The following is an 18,833-nucleotide window of genomic DNA, read 5'->3' as shown; positions in this document are numbered from 1 at the left end:
GGGATCAAAGCAACACTCACAACATGCTGGAGGAACTCAGCCAGTCGGGCAGCATCCGTGGAAACGATCAGTCAACGTTTCAGGTCGGAACCCTTCATCAGGACTGAAGAGGGAAGGAGCAGAGGCCCTATTAAGAAGGTGGGGGGAGGGTGGGAAGGAGAAGGCTGGTAGGTTCCGGGTGAAAAACCAGTAAGGGGAAAGATAAAGGGGTGGGGGAGGGGAAGCAGGGAGGTGATAGGCAGGAAAGGAGAAGAAGGAATAGGGGAAAACACAATGGGTGGTAGAAGGAGGCGGAACCATGAGGGAGGTGATAGGCAGCTGCAGGAGGGGGCAGAGTGAAATAGAGGGAAGGGGAGGGAATTACCGGAAGTTGGAGAATTCCATGTTCATACCAAGGGGCTGGACACCACCCAGATGGTATACGAGGTGTCGCTTCTCCAACCTGAGATTAGCCTCATCATGGCAGTAGAGGATGCCATGTATGGACATATCTGAATGGTTCATTATCCTGCTCCCCCAGTAAGTTCCCCACGACAACTATGTCAAGCATACGGGTTCACTCGACTGCTGGATGAATTCCCAAAACTCACCAAGCCCAAATTTCAACTATGGTCTCAAAACATGGGGTTGAGCAAGACATTTCCATAACTGGCCCACAAGCGTAAATTGGACGCAGAAAAGCTGGCGACTGTGAAAGCTGAGCTTGCTAACATTGAAACCACATGGGCCCTAAGTCCAATAGTATTTGCCGGCCACGTGACAATTACCGATGCTTTAACAGGTTGCCACCTTGATCATTAGCCAGTGCCATATACGCTGAACATCAGGCTCCTGTTGTGGTTGGCGGCCTCCAGCGAGGTTTTGTTGCTCTTTGCCTTCTCATCAATAGGTGATGCTGGGAGCACACCCACTTGAGCACTCACTTTAAACATTGAACTTTGAAGGGAAAGAATGAAGCAGTTGGACAAATGTAGGGTGTGAAAGAACAATATTGCAAAACAAATGAGAAGCAAGAGGTCAGGAAGAGATTAATTAAAGCATCAATTGGTCAAAAGCCAGAGTGTGAAGTGGGTCCCTGCTTGGTGAAGTAGGCTGTGGACAGATCAGACCCTTGGCAACTCACAGCTTAGGAAATGTTCTCACAGACAGGGAGGCACCAATGGGAATATGGCGTTATTCCCACTAAGAGACAAATTATTGGCAAATGTCATCAGAACAAGTTGTCATCTCTGGTAAGAACTTTCTTCACCAATTATGAATTTCAGAGTAAAATTTTAATTTATATTTGGGTTTAAATTCTATTTTCCTTTTAATTGGAGATTGAGCTGGTATTGAGAATAAATCAGCAGAGTTTATTGTGGACTGGAGTTGCAGATAGATTTCAACCCAGATAAGTGTGAGGTGTTGCACCTCTGGAGGGCAAATGCAAGGAGACAGCTCACTGTTCGTGCAAGGTCCTGTCCCGTGTTGCTGAGCAGAGAGATCTTGGGATCCAAGTTCATTGTTCCTTAAATTGGCTGCACAGGTCGATAAGGCGTTTAAGAAGGCTTATGGAATGCTTGCTTTTATTAGTCAAGGCATTGAGTTCAAAAGTCAAGAGGTTATGTTGCAAATTTATAAAACTGGTAAGTCACATCTGGAGTATTACACAGCATTCTGGTTGCCCCACTATAGGAAGGACGTTGAGGTTTTGGAGAGGGTGCAGAAGAGGTTTACCAAGATGCTGTCAAGTTTAGAGGACATGTGCTGTCACAAGACCCATGACCATGTGGCTAGGCATAGCTCAAATACCATCTATACATTTGCTGACGATGCAACCCTTGTTGGTAGAATCTCAGATGGAGACAAAAGGGCGTACTGGAGTGAGATGTCAACTGGTGGAGTGGTGTCACAGGAACAACCTTGCACTCAACATCAGTAAGACAAAAGAGCTGATTGTGGAGTTCAAGAAGGGTAAGAAGAAGGAACATATACCAATCTTCATAGAGGGATCAGAAGTGGAGAGAGTGAGCAGTTTCAAGTTCCTGTATGTCAAGATCTCTGAGGACCTAACTTGCTCCCAACATATCGATGCAGTTATAAAGAAGGCAAGACAGCGGTATACTTCATTAGGAGTTTGAAGAGATTTAGAAATTTGGTATGTCAACATAAACACTCAAAATCTTCTGTCGATGTACCATGGAGAGCATTCCGACAAGCTGCATCACTGTCTGGTATGGGGGGGGGGGGTGGTGTGTTACTGCACAGGGCTGAAAAAAGCTGCAGAGGGCTGTAAATTTAGTCAGCTGCATCTTGGGTACTGGCCTGCAAAGTACCCAGGACATCTTCAAGGAGTGGTGTCTCAGAAAGGCAGCGTCCATTATTAAGGACCTTCAGCACCCAGGGCATGCCCTTTTCTCACTGTTACCTCAAGTAGGAGGTACAGAAGCCCGAAGGCACACACTCAGTGATTCGGGAACAGCTCCTTCCCCTCTGCCATCCATGTCCTAAATGGATATTGAACCCGTGAACACTACCTCATTTTTAAAATATATATTATTTCTGTTTTTGCACAGTTTTAATCTATTCAATATATGTATACTGTACTGTAATTGATTGATTTAATTATTTCTTCTTCTTCTTCTATATTATGTACTGCATTCAACTCCTGCTGCTTAGTTAACAAATTTCATGACGCATGTCAGTGATGATAAACCTGATTCTGATTCTGATTCTGAATCCTGGGTTGTTTTCTCTGGAATTCTGGAGGCTGAGGGGAGATCTGATGGAGGTTTACAAGATTGTGACATGCATAGATAGAGCTGACAGAGAGTATCTGTTTCCTGGGGTTGAAATGTCCAATACATTGCATTGTATTGAAGGTGAGAAGCGGAAGTTTGAAGGGGAGTGTGAGGAATAAGTTTTTTACTCTGAGAGTGGAGGATGCCTGGATTGCACTGCCTGGTATGGTTGTAGAGGCAAATATATTAGAAGCTTTTAAGAGATATTTGGATAGAAACATAGAAACATAGAAAATAGGTGCAGGAGTAGGCCATTCGGCCCTTCGAGCCTGCACCACCATTTATTATGATCATGGCTAAACATCCAACTCAGAACCCTCCCCCTGCCTTCCCTCCATACCCCCTGATCCCCGTAGCCACAAGGGCCATATCTAACTCCCTCTTAAATATAGCCAATGAACTGGCCTCAACTGTTTCCTGTGCAGAGAATTCCACAGATTCACCACTCTCTGTGTGAAGAAGTTTTTCCTAATCTCGGTTCTAAAAGGCTTCCCCTTTATCCTCAAACTGTGACCCCTCGTTCTGGACTTCCCCAACATCGGGAACAATCTTCCTGCATCTAGCCTGCCCAATCCCTTTAGAATTTTATACGCTTTAATCAGATCCCCCCTCAATCTCCTACATTCCAACGAGTACAAGCCCAGTTCATCCAGTCTTTCTTCATATGAAAGTCCTGCCATCCCAGGAATCAATCTGGTGAACCTTCTTTGTACTCCCTCTATGGCAAGGATGTCTTTCCTCAGATTAGGGGACCAAAACTGCACACAATACTCCAGGTGTGGTCTCACCAAGGCCTTGTACAACTGCAGTAGTACCTCCCTGCTCCTGTACTCGAATCCTCTTGCTATAAATGCCAGCATACCATTCGCCTTTTTCACCGCCTGCTGTACCTGCATGCCCACTTTTAATGACTGGTGTATAATGACACCCAGGTCTCGTTGCACCTCCCCTTTTCCTAATCAGCCACCATTCAGATAATAATCTGTTTTCCTATTTTTGCCACCAAAGTGGATAAGTTCACATTTATCCACATTAAATTGCATCTGTTATGAATTTGCCCACTCACTCAACCTATCCAAGTCACTCTACATCCTCTTAGCATCCTCCTCACAGCTAACACTGTTGCCCAGCTTCGTGTCATCCGCAAACTTGGAGATGTTGCATTTAATTCCCTCATCCAAGTCATTAATATATATTGTAAACAACTGGGGTCCCAGCACTGAGCCTTGCAGTACCCCACTAGTCACAGCCTGCCATTCTGAAAAGGTCCCGTTTATTCCCACTCTCTGCTTCCTGTCTCCTAACCAATTCTCTATCCACATCAATACCTTACCCCCAATACCGTGTGCTTTAAGTTTGCACACTAATCTCCTGTGTGGGACTTGTCAAAAGCCTTTTGAAAATCCAAATACACCACATCCACTGGTTCTCCCCTATCCACTCTACTAGTTACATCCTCAAAAAGTTCTATGAGATTCGTCAGACATGATTTTCCTTTCACAAATCCATGCTGACTTTGTCTGATGATTTCACCACTTTCCAAATGTGCTGTTATCCCATCTTTGATAACTGACTCCAGCAGGTTCCCCACCACCGACGTTAGGCTAACCGGTCTATAATTCCCCGGTTTCTCTCTCCCTCCTTTTTTAAAAAGTGGGGTTACATTAGCCACCCTCCAATCCTCAGGAACTAGTCCAGAATCTAACGACTTTTGAAAAATTATCACTAATGCATCCATTATTTCTTGGGCTACTTCCTTAAGCACTCTGGGATGCAGACCATCTGGCCCTAGGGATTTATCTGCCTTCAATCCCTTCAATTTACCTAACACCACTTCCCTACTAACATGTATTTCGCTCAGTTCCTCCATTTCACTGGACCCTCTGTCCCCTACTATTTCTGGAAGATTATTTATGTCCTCCTTAGTGAAGACAGAACCAAAATAATTATTCAATTGGTCTGCCATGTCCTTGCTCCCCATAATCAATTCACCTGTTTCTGTCTGTAGGGGACCTACATTTGTCATTACCAGTCTTTTCCTTTTTACATATCTGTAAAAGCTTTTACAGTCAGTTTTTATGTTCCCTGCCAGTTTTCTCTCATAATCTTTTTTCCCCTTCCTAATTAAGCCCTTTGTCCTCCTCTGCTGAACTCTGAATTTCTCCCAGTCCTCAGGTGAGTCACTTTTTCTGGTTAATTTGTATGCTTCTTCTTTGGAATTGATACTATCCCTAATTTCTCTTGTCAGCCACGGGTGCACTACCTTCCTTGATTTATTCTTTTGCCAAACTGGGATGAACAATTGTTGTAGTTCATCCATGCAACCTTTAAATGCTTGCCATTGCATATCCACCGTCAATCCTTTAAGTGTCATTTGCCAGTCTATCTTAGCTAATTCACGTCTCATACCTTCAAAGTTGCCCCTCTTTAAGTTCAGAACCTTTGTTTCTGAATTAACTATGTCACTCTCCATCTTAATGAAGAAATCCACCATATTATGGTCACTCTTACCCAAGGGGCCTCTCACAACAAGATTGCTAATTAACCCTTCCTCATTGCTCAAAACCCAGTCCAGAATAGTCTGCTCTCTAGTTGGTTCCTCGACATGTTGGTTCAAAAAACCATCCCGCATACATTCCAAGAAATCCTCTTCCTCAGCACCTTTACCAATTTGGTTCACCCAATCTACATGTAGATTGAAGTCACCCATTATAACTGCTGTTCCTTTATTGCACACATTTCTAATTTCCTGTTTAATACCATCTCCGACCTCACTACTACTGTTAGGTGGCCTGTACACAACTCCCACCAGCGTCTTCTTCCCCTTAGTGTTACGCAGCTCTACCCATATCGATTTCACATCTTCCCGGCTTATGTCCTTCCTTTCTATTGCGTTAACCTCCTCTTTAACCAGCAACACCACCCCACCTCCTTTTCTTTCATGTCTATCCCTCCTAAATATTGAATATCCCTGAATGTTGAGCTCCCATCCTTGGTCACCCTGGAGCCATGTCTCTGTGATCCCAACTATATCATAATCATTAATAACAATCTGCACTTTCAATTCATCCACCTTATTACGAATGCTCCTTGCATTGACACACAAAGCCTTCAGGCGCTCTTTTACAACTCTCTTAGCCCTTATACAATTATGTTGAAAAGTGGCCCTTTTTAATGCTTGCCCTGGATTTGTCGGCCTGCCACTTTTACTTTTCTCCTTCGTACTTTTTGCTTCTACCCTCACTTTACACCCCTCTGTCTCTCTACACTCGTTCCCATCCCCCTGTTGTGAACTAACCTCCTCTCGCCTAGCCTCTTTAATTTGAATCCCACCCCCCAACCATTCTAGTTTAAAGTCACCTCAGTAGCCCTCACTAATCTCCCTGCCAGGATATTGGTCCCCCTAGGATTCAAGTGTAACCCGTCCTTTTTGTACAGCTCACGCCTGCGCCAAAAGAGGTCCCAAAGATCCAAAAACTTGAATCCCTGCCCCCTGCTCCAATCCCTCAGCCACGCATTTGTCCTCCACCTCATCGCATTCCTACTCTCACTGTCGCGTGGCACATGGATGTAAGGAAAATGGAGGGAAATGGACATGGTATAGATAGGAGGGATTAGTGTTTGGCGGTAATTGTTTTGCTTTTTAATTTAATTGGCGGCCGGCTGGTGGCGCAATGGCAGCGCCGGACTCCGGAGCGAAGACTCCCGAGTTCGAATCCAAGTCAGGCCACCACCCGAGCACATTTTCTATCCGTGCCAGGTTGAGCGTCGAGCTAGCCACTCAGCCTCGTGAAAAAAGGTCGAGTTAGGAACGTTCATATCGCGACCCGGTTAATGTGAAAGTGGAAAGAATAATGCAGAACAGTTACCTTGCTTGGTTATTTATTTATTCGCCATTAGGTTATTAGAGACCTGCAACAGGTACTAGCAGTTTTCCATTACATTTCCATCCAGTCTTCCCACTCCCTCTCACCTTGCTCTCACTCATTATACAAGGTGAGAATGTTGCCAGTGGAAGGCTGCCCATCATTTCTTAGTAGGAAAAGGAGGACTTTTCAGATTCCCTTGTTGTGATTCCATAACATTAGTTTTCCTAGACTCACGTTGCTCCAAGTACACTTCAATCACCAGCACCCTGCTGTATGGTACAGTTCTTAGTGGCCCAGGCTCAAGCCCTTAAACTCTCTCCCTGTATCTCTCCATCCTCTTCGCTAATTATTGCCATAAAGCCAAAGGATTTGTTTCTGATATCTCTGATTATACATCACGTCAAATTGAGAAGTTGGGTTGTCGAAGGAAGAACAGCAATAACTCTTCTCCCCAGCTCTGGGACCTTGCCCATGGCCAACGAGGATGCAAAAAGCTCTATCAAGCCACCAGCAATCCATTCTTTTGAATCTATTACCTGGGATAGACTCCAGGCATTTATCCACCTTAATATTCTTCTGGAGCCCCAAGACCCCACCCTTGATGAAAACAACATGACCCTGATCTCACTGTCCTCCTCCTCCTCTTCCTCCTTGCAGCATAATAATGCCCAATAATTGTATAATACCTCATCCACCTAGCCCTGGGCTTCTATTCCCTGCTTTATCCTCAGGTAGTCCTAACCTTGCCCAAGAAACCCTTTTGTTTGTTTTTGTATATAAAATACTTTGGGATTCATTTTAATTTGACTCACCAAGGACATTTCAGGGCCTATTTTAGCCCTCCACATTCCCTGATACGAGCCCGTGGTATTACAGGAAAGATGCAGGCATGGATAGAAGCTTGGCTGACTCACATGAGGCGAAGAGCGGGAATAAAGGGGATTTTCTAGTCGGCTGCCAGTGACTACAGGTGTTCCATAAGCGTCAGAGTTGGGACTGCTTCTTTTCACGTTACCTGTCTATTATTTGGTTGATGGAATTGATAGCTTTGTGGCCGCATTTGCACATGAGAAAAAGATAGGTGGAGGGGCAGGTAATGTGGTGGAAGTAGGAAGTCTGTTCTAGAACTTGTACAGATTAGGAGGATGGGCAATGAAGCAGCAGATGGAATACAGTGTAGGAGAATATATGATCATGCACTTTGGTAGAAGAAATAAAAGTGCAGCCTATTTTCTAAATGGGGAGCCAAGTCAGAAATCAGAAGTGTGAAGAGACATTGGAGTCCTCGTACAGAATTCCCAGGCAGGACGAGGCTGGAGTCTTCAGGCTTGAGGCGAGGCTTGAGACTAGAGACTTGAGGCTTGGCGTCTTGAAGCTCCTCCTGGGCAGGGCGCGGTAATCCTGGGCAGGGCGTGGTTCAACTGGGCAGGGCGTGGGTCACCTGGGCAGGGTGCGGATCTCCACCCGACGGAGGCAAGGGACCGGAAGGGACAGAACCCACCGCAGGGTAATGACAATCTGGCCTGACTTACCCGACGGAGGCAAGGGACAGGAAGGGACAGGACCTACTGCAGGGTAACAGCAACCTGGCCTGACTTACCCGATGGAGGCAAGGGACAGAAAGGGAGCTAGTTTCAGGATAGCTCCACGACAAGACTTCAGGCGAGACCAGGCAAGAGTTACCAGCAAGACAAGGCAAGGCTTCAGGCAATGCAAGGTGAGACAAGAACTTCAGGCGAGGCGAGAGTTACCGGCAAGACAAGGCAAGGCTTCAGGCAATGCAAGGCGAGACAAGAACTTCAGGCGAGGTGAGAGTTACCGGCAAGACAAGGCAGGGCTTCAGGCGAGGAAACAGAAGGCAGGGGAAGGGATACAAGGAGTGAAGATAAGAACAATCCAGCAGCCACGCCCTGGTCTCTGGAGGTATTTATGCAGCCAGCCCCAACGAGCATCAGCTACCTCAATTAGTGCTCAACAGGAACAGAAACAGGGTAGACAGGAAAACCTGGAGCAAGGATCGATGAACTGGACCTTGAAGCGGAATGTGTACTTCATGGACCGGACCATGACAGGTCTACAGTCCCCTGCTTCTTTTCTCAAATGCTCATTTTCACATTCTGATGTCTTACATCGTCTTCATTTCCCTACGTAATTAACGTTACAGCATCTCCCAATGGCCAAGGTTCCTGAAACTTGCCATCCTTGTCTTTCTTACTGACAGGAAATTGCCAGTGCTAAATTCTAATAATGTCTTCTTCCCTCTCTCCCTCATTGCATTACTCCTTCTGCTTTCTCCTTTTCCCTCTCTCACTTCCTCAAAACTCTCTCTTTCTCCTTCTTCTCTGAGCATCCACCACCTGAAGGAAAGGAGACCCCACTGTGGAAATAGTACAGAACAACTTGTTCCCATCAGAGCATTGGTAACACCACTGAATGCACCAACAACATTCTCCACTAGGTCATAAGCTCCCTGCGATATGGGGATCAGGTTCTTGCTCAGTAACCCAGTAACAAGATAAAAGGGAGTTAATGTAATCTAGTTTCATGAACGGCCGGTCAGAGTCAAAAAATTTTTAAATATAGGGATTCTCTCCTCCTGTAAGCCCATTCCAGCCTATTGTTTTTTCAACTGATGCAGAAACTTAAGGAGGTCAAGAGTTGACAGTTACTGCTCACTGGGTTTAGAGAAATGAGAGGACAGAGCTTCAAATGGCTCCCAGTGTCAGATGTGAACTTACTCATCAGCAATCACTCCAAATCTCATCTCCCTATTAAGTATTCAAGATTGTTTATTGCTGTTCTTCAGCATGCAAGTGTAGAAGAGAACAAAATAATTCTTAGCAACACACAAAAAGCTGGAGAAACTCAGTAGGCCAGGCAGGTTCTATGGAAAAGAGTAAAGCAATCAATGTTTCCGGCCGAGATGCTTAATGGATTCTCAAAAGGCTTTTGACAAAGTCCGACACAGGAAATTAATGTGCAAACTTAAAGCACACGGTATTGGGCGTATGTTATTGATGTGGATAGAGAATTGGTTGGCAGACAGGAAGGAAAGAGTGGGAATAAACGGGATGTTTTCAGAATGGCAGGCAGTGACGAGTGGGGTACTGCAAGGCTCAGTGCTGGGACCCCAGTTGTTTTCAATATATATTAATGATTTAGATGAGGGAATTAAATGCAGCATCTCCAAGTTTGCAGTTGACACGAAGCTGGGCAGCAGTGTTAGCTGTGAGGAGGATGCTAAGAGGATGCAGGGTGACTTGGATAGGTTAGGTGAGTGGGGAAATTCATGGCAGATGCAATTTAATGTGGATAAATGTGAGGTTATCCACTTTGGTGGCAAGAACAGGAAAACAGATTATTATCTGAATGGTGGCCGATTAGGAAAAGGGGAAGTGCAACTAGACCTGGGTATCATTGTACACAAGTCATTGAAAGTGGGCATGCAGGTACAGCAGGCGGTAAAAAGGGTGAGTGATATGCTGGCATTCATAGCAAGAGGATTCGAGTACAGGAGCAGGAAGGTACTACTGCAGTTGTACAAGGCCTTGGTGAGACCATACCTAGAGTATTGTGTGCAGTTTTGGTCCCCTAATCTGAGGAAAGTCATTCTTGCCAAAGAGGGAGTACAAAGAAGGTTCACCAGATTGATCCCTGGGATGGCAGGTCTTTCATATGATGAAAGACTGGATCGGCTAGGCTTATCCTCGCTGGAATTTAGAAGAGTGAGGGTGGATCTTACTGAAACGTATAAAATTCTAAACGGATTGGACAGACTAGATGTAGGAAGATTGTTCCCGATGTTGGGGAAGTCCAGAATGAGGGGCTACAGTGAGGATAAAGTGCAAGCTTTTTCGGACCGAGATGAAGAAAAACTTCTTCACACAGAGAGTGGTGAATCTGTGGAATTCTCTGCCACAGGAAACATTTGAGGCCAGTTCATTGGCTATATTTAAGAGAGAGTTAGATATGGGCCTTGTGGCTAAAGGAATCAGGGGGTATGGAGAGAAGGCAGGTACAGGGTTCTGAGTTGGATGATCAGCCATGATCGTACTGAATGGCGGTGCAGGCTCAAAGGGCCAAATGGCCTACTCCTGCACCTATTTTCTATATATATATATATATATATATATATATATAAAATCATTGCTGACCTGTTTGAGATATCTGCATTTATGTTACTGTATTGCGTAGTTACTAATAAATACCATTAGTTAATAGCAATACCGGACTCTAAAGTGTTTTCCATTTCTGCTGGTTCTTTAACCTGTCATGGGGAATGTGACAAAATTGGGGGCTCGTCCGGGATCTGAACAAATTGGTTGGGGGCTTGTTTGAATTGATTGGGGGACAATCCCTTTGGATTTGCTTGTGTGGAAAAACAGCAGAAATGGACGTTAGTGTTGAGAGATTTCTGTTGGAACCAACCCCTGAAGAGTTGGATGATGCTAAAAGGGATGTGCTGTTGGCAATTGCTCAAGAGTTAAGACTAAAGGTGACCATTAAAAAGAGGAAAGTTCAGATGCAGAGAGTAATAGCCCAGCATTATATAGCTCAGGGTAAGATTGATGAGCAGGCATTAGAACTATTAGCTGAAGATAAGGTACTTACTGAGGCTGAGGTTCAGCGTCAGTTGGCACCATTAAAGATGGAGTATGAATTGAAATTAAAACAGCTCAAGGTAGATGAAGCGGAAAAGCAGAGGATCCATGAGGCTACAGAGGCAGAAAAACAGAGACAGTTCGAGAGGGACATGTGGCAGCTGAGAGGTTTAGTGTTAGACCCTGCTGATTATTACAGCTCGTAAGAGTTGGTTTTGATTGAAGAACTTAAAAGTTGTGTTCCTGATGATGTAAGGGCATACCTAGATGAAGAGGATGCCGACACCCTGCGGGGATCTGCTAAGAAAGCAGACAAAGTTGTTTTAACCCACATTGTTGAGATTACTCCAGATGAGAGTTTCCCAGAAATTAGCTGGGAAGATCAGGGTAACCTTGAGTTTGAAACCGGGACAAGTGATGATAGCCTAGAAGAGGCAGCTGTCCTGATTGCCTGTGTTCAGGTTGGTGAAGTACCTGTGGATTCACAGGGTACTAAATCTTGTGTTGAAGCTCAGTTAAGGTCTGATGTGTCTGACTTGATTGGAAAGCAATGCAGTTCTTTTGTGTTAGATGGTTTTGGTTCAGTGAATAAGGGGTTAACCTTGGTACCAATGGAAATTGAGGATTCTCAGTCACTTGTATTAGACAGTGTTCTAAAAATTAGTGATGAGATGAAAATTGATGAGGTAAATGTTACTGCAGATATTGAGAAAAATGTTGTTTCTGGCCTTTTGAATAAAGTATTTGTGAAGGTTGGATTGGTTGTGCAAACTTTGACCTTGCTTGCAAGACAAAGGCCTGCCGAGGAAGTATGTGCCACTCTGCTGAATTTTGTTTTGACATTTGGAGGTAAACACCTTCAAGGTTATGATGTTATTCACGATGATGTTGTGGAGAAGGAGGATTGTTATGGTTTGAGGGACCATTTAAAGAGGTTGCTATGGAAATAAGTCAGAATAAAGGTCTTAGAAATAAGATAAATGGATTGTTTGGCCTCTTTCACAATATATACATAGTAGTTCTAAGTCTGGTGATAGTGCTAAGTTTTGTAAACAATGGGGGGAGGTTGACACCTCTCCAAGGTGACGATGTGTATTCAGCAGTTCAGTTAATGAGCAAAGCTGCTGCTAAGAATTCACACAGACTGATGTTTACCCTGCTTGTGTAGTGACCCGAGGCATGTTTAGAAAGTCTGCTGAGGCCCATGATAGCAAAACCAGGGGTTTAAAGTATGATGACGTGTCACAGACTTCTCTACCTTCCATGTTACAACAGGATTTGGAGAGTAGGGTGTATGAGAAAGGTTTGTCCTTATGGAGGGAGGAATTTATAGGGGAACAGACTAAAGATTCTGAAATGGTGGCTTTAAAGGAGACAGCTCTCACAGAACAGGAGGTTCAGAATGCGTCAATGGGATATTACCTTAAAGATGGGGTGCTGTTGAGGAAGTGGAGACCAGCCACTGTGCCTGCAAGTGAGGACTGGGCCACTGAACATCAGGTAGTGGTTCCAAAGGTTTACAGGGCTGAAATTTTATTTCTGGCCCACAAGATGCTTTTAGGTGGACATTTTGGAGTGAGAAAGACAGTGAACAGGATTATGAAGGAATTCTACTGGCCTAATTTAAGAAAGGATGGTGTGAATTTTTGTAGGACTTGCCATACCTGCCAGGTTGAGGGGAAACTTAATCAGGTTATTCAAGTAGCACCATTTAAGCTGATACCTGCTTTTGGTGAACCTTTTCCTATGGTCTTAGTGGATTGTGTTAGCCCATTTCTAAAGACTGCAGCTGGTCATCAGTATGTGTTAACAATTATGTGTGCTGTGTCTAGGTTCCCTGAAGTGGTGCCTCTCAGAAACAACCAGGCCAAGACTGTGGTAAAAGCATTCAGTAAGTTTTTCACACTGGTAGCTCTGCCCAAAGAAATTCAATTTGACCAGGGTAGTAACTTTACTTCGAGAGCATTCCAGGGGATAGTTGGAGAACTGGGAGCTAAGCACATTGCATCATCTGCATATCACACAGAGTTCAGGGGAGCCTTGGAATGGTTCAACTCCACTCTTAAGATCATGATTAAAACATATTGTGTGAAAATGGGAAAAACTGGGATGAGGGGGAATCCCCTACTCTTATTTGCTGTTGGAGGTTCAATTCAAACATCATTGAAGTGTAGTCTATTTGAACCTGTGTTTGGTCAAAGGCTAAAAGGACCCTTGACCCTACTCAAAGAACTGTGGTCTGATTTGGAAATACGTGTCAGTGTGCTTAATTATGTTTTAAAATTCTGGGAGCAACTTGACAACGCTTGTGACCTTGCAAAGGAGAGTTTGCAGATGTTCAAATTAAAATAAAACACTTCTTTGATAGGATGGCGCCTGGGAGGACTGTTATGAAAACAAATGGAGTCGTGAAGGCTGGGAATGAGGTGAAAAATCATTTTAACCCAGTGAAACTAGTATCAACAAGATGCAAAAATTCCATTGTTTTGAAAAATATTACTGACAAGGTCCATCAGTTGAATCCTGCACCACAGAAACAATTGAAGGAATTAATTAGTAAGCATAAAGATTTATTCCCTGCCATTCCAAGACGGTGTACAGCTGAAGGGCATGACGTCATTGTAAACTCAGCCCAGCCCATCAAAGAGCATCCTTACAGAATGAATTTAGAAAAAAGTAAAATGGTTGAACAAGAAATTGGAAACAAGAAGGAACAAGGAAAAAGAATGGATGACTGTATTGATACAGTGGGGAAGGCTAAGTACCTTACAAAGACTGACCTGTTAAAAGGATACTGGGGTGTTCCTTTAACAGAGAGGGCTAGAGAAATATCAGCATTTGTGACACCATCGGGACTGTGTGAGTACAATGTTTTACCCTTCGGGATGAAAAATGCTCCAGGGACATTTCAAAGAATGACCAATTCTGTGATTAGAGGGTTAGAAAACAGAGGGGCTTATACTGATGATCTGGTTGTAGGGAATGACATGTGGGAATAGCATATTGCGGCTGTAGAAAAACTATTTGACAGACTTTCCAAGGCCAATCCTACGGTAAAGCTCGCTAAAAGTGAGTTTGGTCATGCCACAGTTACATATCTGGGCTATGTCGTAGGCCAGGGCCAGTTGGCTCCTGTACAGGCCAAGGTTCAAAGCTATAGCTGAGGTTCCTGTTCGGACAAGCAAAAAAGCTTTGGGAAGGTTTTGGGAAATGATTGGGTATTATCGTAGGTTTTGTAAGAACTTTACAGATATCGCTGTTCCCTTAACGAAACTCCAAGGGAAGAGTGAAAGATTTGTATGGAGTGACATCTGCCAGGAGGCATTTGAACATTTGAAAACCATCCTGTGTTATCATCCTGTTCTCAAAGCACCTGATTTTTCAAAACCATTCTCTATAGCAACAGATGCTAGCGATGAAGCTGCTGGGGCAGTATTGTTACAGAAGGGTGTGGATGACATTGAATACCCAGTAGCTTATTTCTCAAAGAAATTTAACGTGCATCAGAAAAATTATTCCACTGTTGAAAAGGAGTTGCTATCACTTATTCCGGCTTTACAACATTTTGAAATCTACGTTTGTCCTGCCCAGAGACCGCTTGTGGTTTACACAGATCACAATCTGTTGGTGCTTCTAACTAAGATGAAAGAGAAGAATAGAATGTTATTAAATTGGAGTCTGATAATGCAAGAATATGATCTGAAAATCAAACATGTGAAAGGTACTGACAATATTATAGCTAATTGTTTATCCAGATGTTAAGTTAGAAATTGTACATGTTTTTGCTCTGTTATCTGATGATTATACATGTATTGTTTTAAACTTTGTAATTTACATTTAAACTAAAATTTTGCCTGTGCCAAAATTTTTTTCTAAAAGGAAGGGGCTGTGACGGGGTCCTGAATTACCCCTATGAACTGTACTTTTGAAAAGAGAGAGAGAGATGTTGTTCAACACCAGACACCTTGTTACTAAGAGAGAGCTTTGAGATGGTGTTATGGTTTTTCGGAAGCATGTTTACACTTTTGCAAGGACACTAGCAGCTTCCAAGTTCTTATAGCGAGAGAAGGGAGAAGCTGCTTGATGGACAGCTGGTGTTCAGCACGGTGAGATAAATAGAAGGTCAGCTGTTAGACCTACAGACACATGGTTTTGGACACTGAATGAGCTCTGTTGTGCCCACAGAAAAGCTGGGTTATGGAGCATCGATCAGGCGGATCGATCAGTGGCTCTCACAGTGCGAAAAGAGTGTGACCGGTGGGGAGTTATTCATGTCTCCAACCCTCAGCTGGGTTGATAATTCCAATACAGAGAAGCAGTCCCCTTTGTTGTGGTCACAGTCGGTGACTTCTAAAGGATTTCGGAGGATGACGGGAAGATCGAAGGTATCAGCTCACCTGAAGACTCAAATCTCTCCCTCCCTCTCTCTCCATCACTACTCAATTCAATACCACGAACTGAACTGAACTTTACTCATCAGCGTAAGACTACCTATTTACCCCTAGACTTGAAGAAGCTTGATTTTCATATATTTTCACACTTATATATATATATATATTTATAATCATTGCTAACCTGTTTGATATATCTGCATATATATTACTGTATTGTGTAGTTGCTAATAAATACCATTAATTAATAGCAATACTGGACTCCAAAGTGTTTTCCATTTCTGCTGGATCTTTAACCAGCACGGGGTACGTGACACTTAAATATCCCCAATCTTGACTAAGACTCCCTTAGTTGCAGAGACTTAAATGGTGCAGAAATTGTTGGGTGCATTCAGAAGGGCTTCTTGACACAGGCTGTATACAGACCAAACAGGGAAGGGGGCATAATAGACCTTGTACTTGGAAATGGAAGTGAGGCAGAGATGGAATTTCAATCCAAAAATGTTTTTGGAACAGTAATCACAAGTTAATTTCATGAAGTTATGGATAAGATTAAACGCAGATCTTGGGGCAAAGTGTTAAATTGGGTAACAATGATCATAACAGTAATCATTGATTAGAAACATAGAACCATAGAAAATAGGTGCAGGAGTAGGCCATTCAGCCCTTCAAGCCTGCACCGCCATTCAGTATGATCATGGCTGATCATCCAACTCAGAACCCTATACCTGTCTTCTCTCCATACCTGATCCCTTTAGCCACAAGGGCCATATCTAACTCCCTCTTAAATATAGCCAATGAACTGGCCTCAACTGTTTCCTGTGGCAGAGAACTCCACAGATTCACCACTCTCTGTGTGAAGAAGTTTTTCCTCATCTCGGTCCTAAAAGGCTTCCCCGTTATCCTCAGACTGTGACCCCTCATTGTGGACTTCCCCAACATCGGGAACAATCTTCCTACATCTAGCCTGTCCAATCCCTTTAGAATTTTATACATTTCAATAAGATCCCCCCTCAATCTTCTAAATTCCAGAGAGTATAAGCCTAGCCGATCCAGTCTTTCATCATATGAAGTCCTGCCATCCCAGGAATCAATCTGGTGAACCTTCTTTGTACTCCCTCTTTGGCAAGAATGTCTTTCCTCAGATTAGGGGACCAAAACTGCACACAATACTCTAGGTGTGGTCTCACCAAGGCCTTGTACAACTGCAGTAGTACCTCCCTGCTCCTGTACTCGAATCCTCTTGCTATGAATGCCAGCATACCATTCGCCTTATTCACCGCCTGCTGTACCTGCATGCCCACTTTCAATGACGGGTGTACAATGACACCCAGGTCTCGTTGCACCTCGCGTTTTCCTAATCGGCCACCATTCAGATAATAATCTGTTTTCCTGTTCTTGCCACCAAAGTGGATAACCTCACATTTATCCACATTAAATTGCATCTGCCATGAATTTTCCCACTCGCCTAACCTATCCAAGTCACCCTGCATCCTCTTAGCATCCTCCTCACAGCTAACACTGCTGCCCAGCTTCGTGTCAACTGCAAACTTGGAGATGCTGCATTTAATTCCCTCATCTAAATCATTAATATATATTGAAAACAACTGGGGTCCCAGCACTGAGCCTTGCAGTACCCCACTCGTCACTGCCTGTCATTCTGAAAACATCCCGTTTATTCCCACTCTTTCCTTCCTGTCTGCCAACCAATTCTCTATCCACATCAATACCATACCCCCAATACCGTGTGCTTTAAGTTTGCACACTAATCTCTTGTGTGGGACCTTTTCAAAAACCTTTTGAGAATCCATTAAGCATCTCGGCCGGAAACATTGATTGCTTTACTCTTTTCCATAGAACCTGCCTGGCCTACTGAGTTTCTCCAGCTTTTTGTGTGTTGCTAAGAATTATTTTGTTCTCTTCTACACTTGCATGCTGAAGAACAGCAATAAACAATCTTGAATACTTAATGGGGAGATGAGATTTGGAGTGATTGCTGATGAGTAAGTTCACATCTGACACTGGGAGCCATTTGAAGCTCTGTCCTCTCATTTCTCTAAATCCAGTGAGCAGTAACTGTCAACTCCTGACCTCCTTAAGTTCCTGCATCAGTTGAAAAAACAACAGGCTGGAATGGGCTTACAGGACCAGAATATCCTTATATTTTAAAATTTTTTGACTCTGACCGGCCGTTCATGAAACTAGATTACATTAACTCTCTCTTATCTTGTTACTGGGGTACTGGGCAAGAACCTGATCCCCATATCACAGGGAGCTTATGACCTAGTGGAGAATGTCCAGGTGAACCACGCCCTGCCCAGGAGGAGCTTCAAGACCCCAAGCCTCAAGCCTCCCCTCAAGCCAAGCTTCAAGACCCCAAGCCTCAAGCCTCTGGTCTCAAGCCTCACCGCAAGTCTCTAGTCTCAAGCCTCGCCTCAAGCCTGAAGATTCCAGCCTCGTCCTGCCTGCCAGCCAAGTCTCGTCCTTGCCTAGTTCTGGAGTCCGAGCCAGAGGCAAGACCCAGGTACCGGGTCCTTGTCCAGTCTCTGGCTCAGAGTCCAGGCCCGGGGTCCTAGCTCTCTGGTCCAGTCCTGTTCCGGGTTCCCTAGACCTCATCCTGTATCCTAGTCCTGTCCCTAGTACTTCAGTGTCTGTGTCTTGCACTTGGGTCCATTCCCAGCCACCTCCCTATGACAAGACCATGAAACACAGGAGAACAATTCAGCCATTGAGGCTGATTTACCATTCCAGCATGGCTGATTTAAAGTCCCTCGCAAGTCCTTTTTCCTGCCTTCTCCCCGCAACTTTTGACACCTTTATTAATCAGGAACATATCAATTTCCACTTTAAATATCCCCAATGACCTGGCCTGCACAGATGCCTGTGGCAATGAATTCCACAGAGTCACCACCTTCTGGCTAAAAAATTTCCTCTTCATCTCTGTTCCAAGTGGAAGTCCGTCTGTTCTGAGGCTGTGCCCTCTGGTCCCAGAATCCCCACTACAGGAAACATTTTTTCCACATCCAATCAATCTAGGTCTTTCAATATTCAACAGGTTTTATTGAGATCCACCACTTGTTCATCTAAACTCCAGTGAGTACAGGCCCAGGGTCATTAAACAGTCCTCATACATTAACCGTTTCATTCTTGGGATCATTCTCGTGAACCTTCTCTAGATCCTCTCCAATTCCA

The sequence above is a fragment of the Mobula hypostoma genome, chromosome 11 (assembly GCF_963921235.1).
Source record: "Mobula hypostoma chromosome 11, sMobHyp1.1, whole genome shotgun sequence".
NCBI lineage: Eukaryota > Metazoa > Chordata > Chondrichthyes > Myliobatiformes > Myliobatidae > Mobula > Mobula hypostoma.
This window is presented reverse-complemented; position numbering follows the sequence as displayed.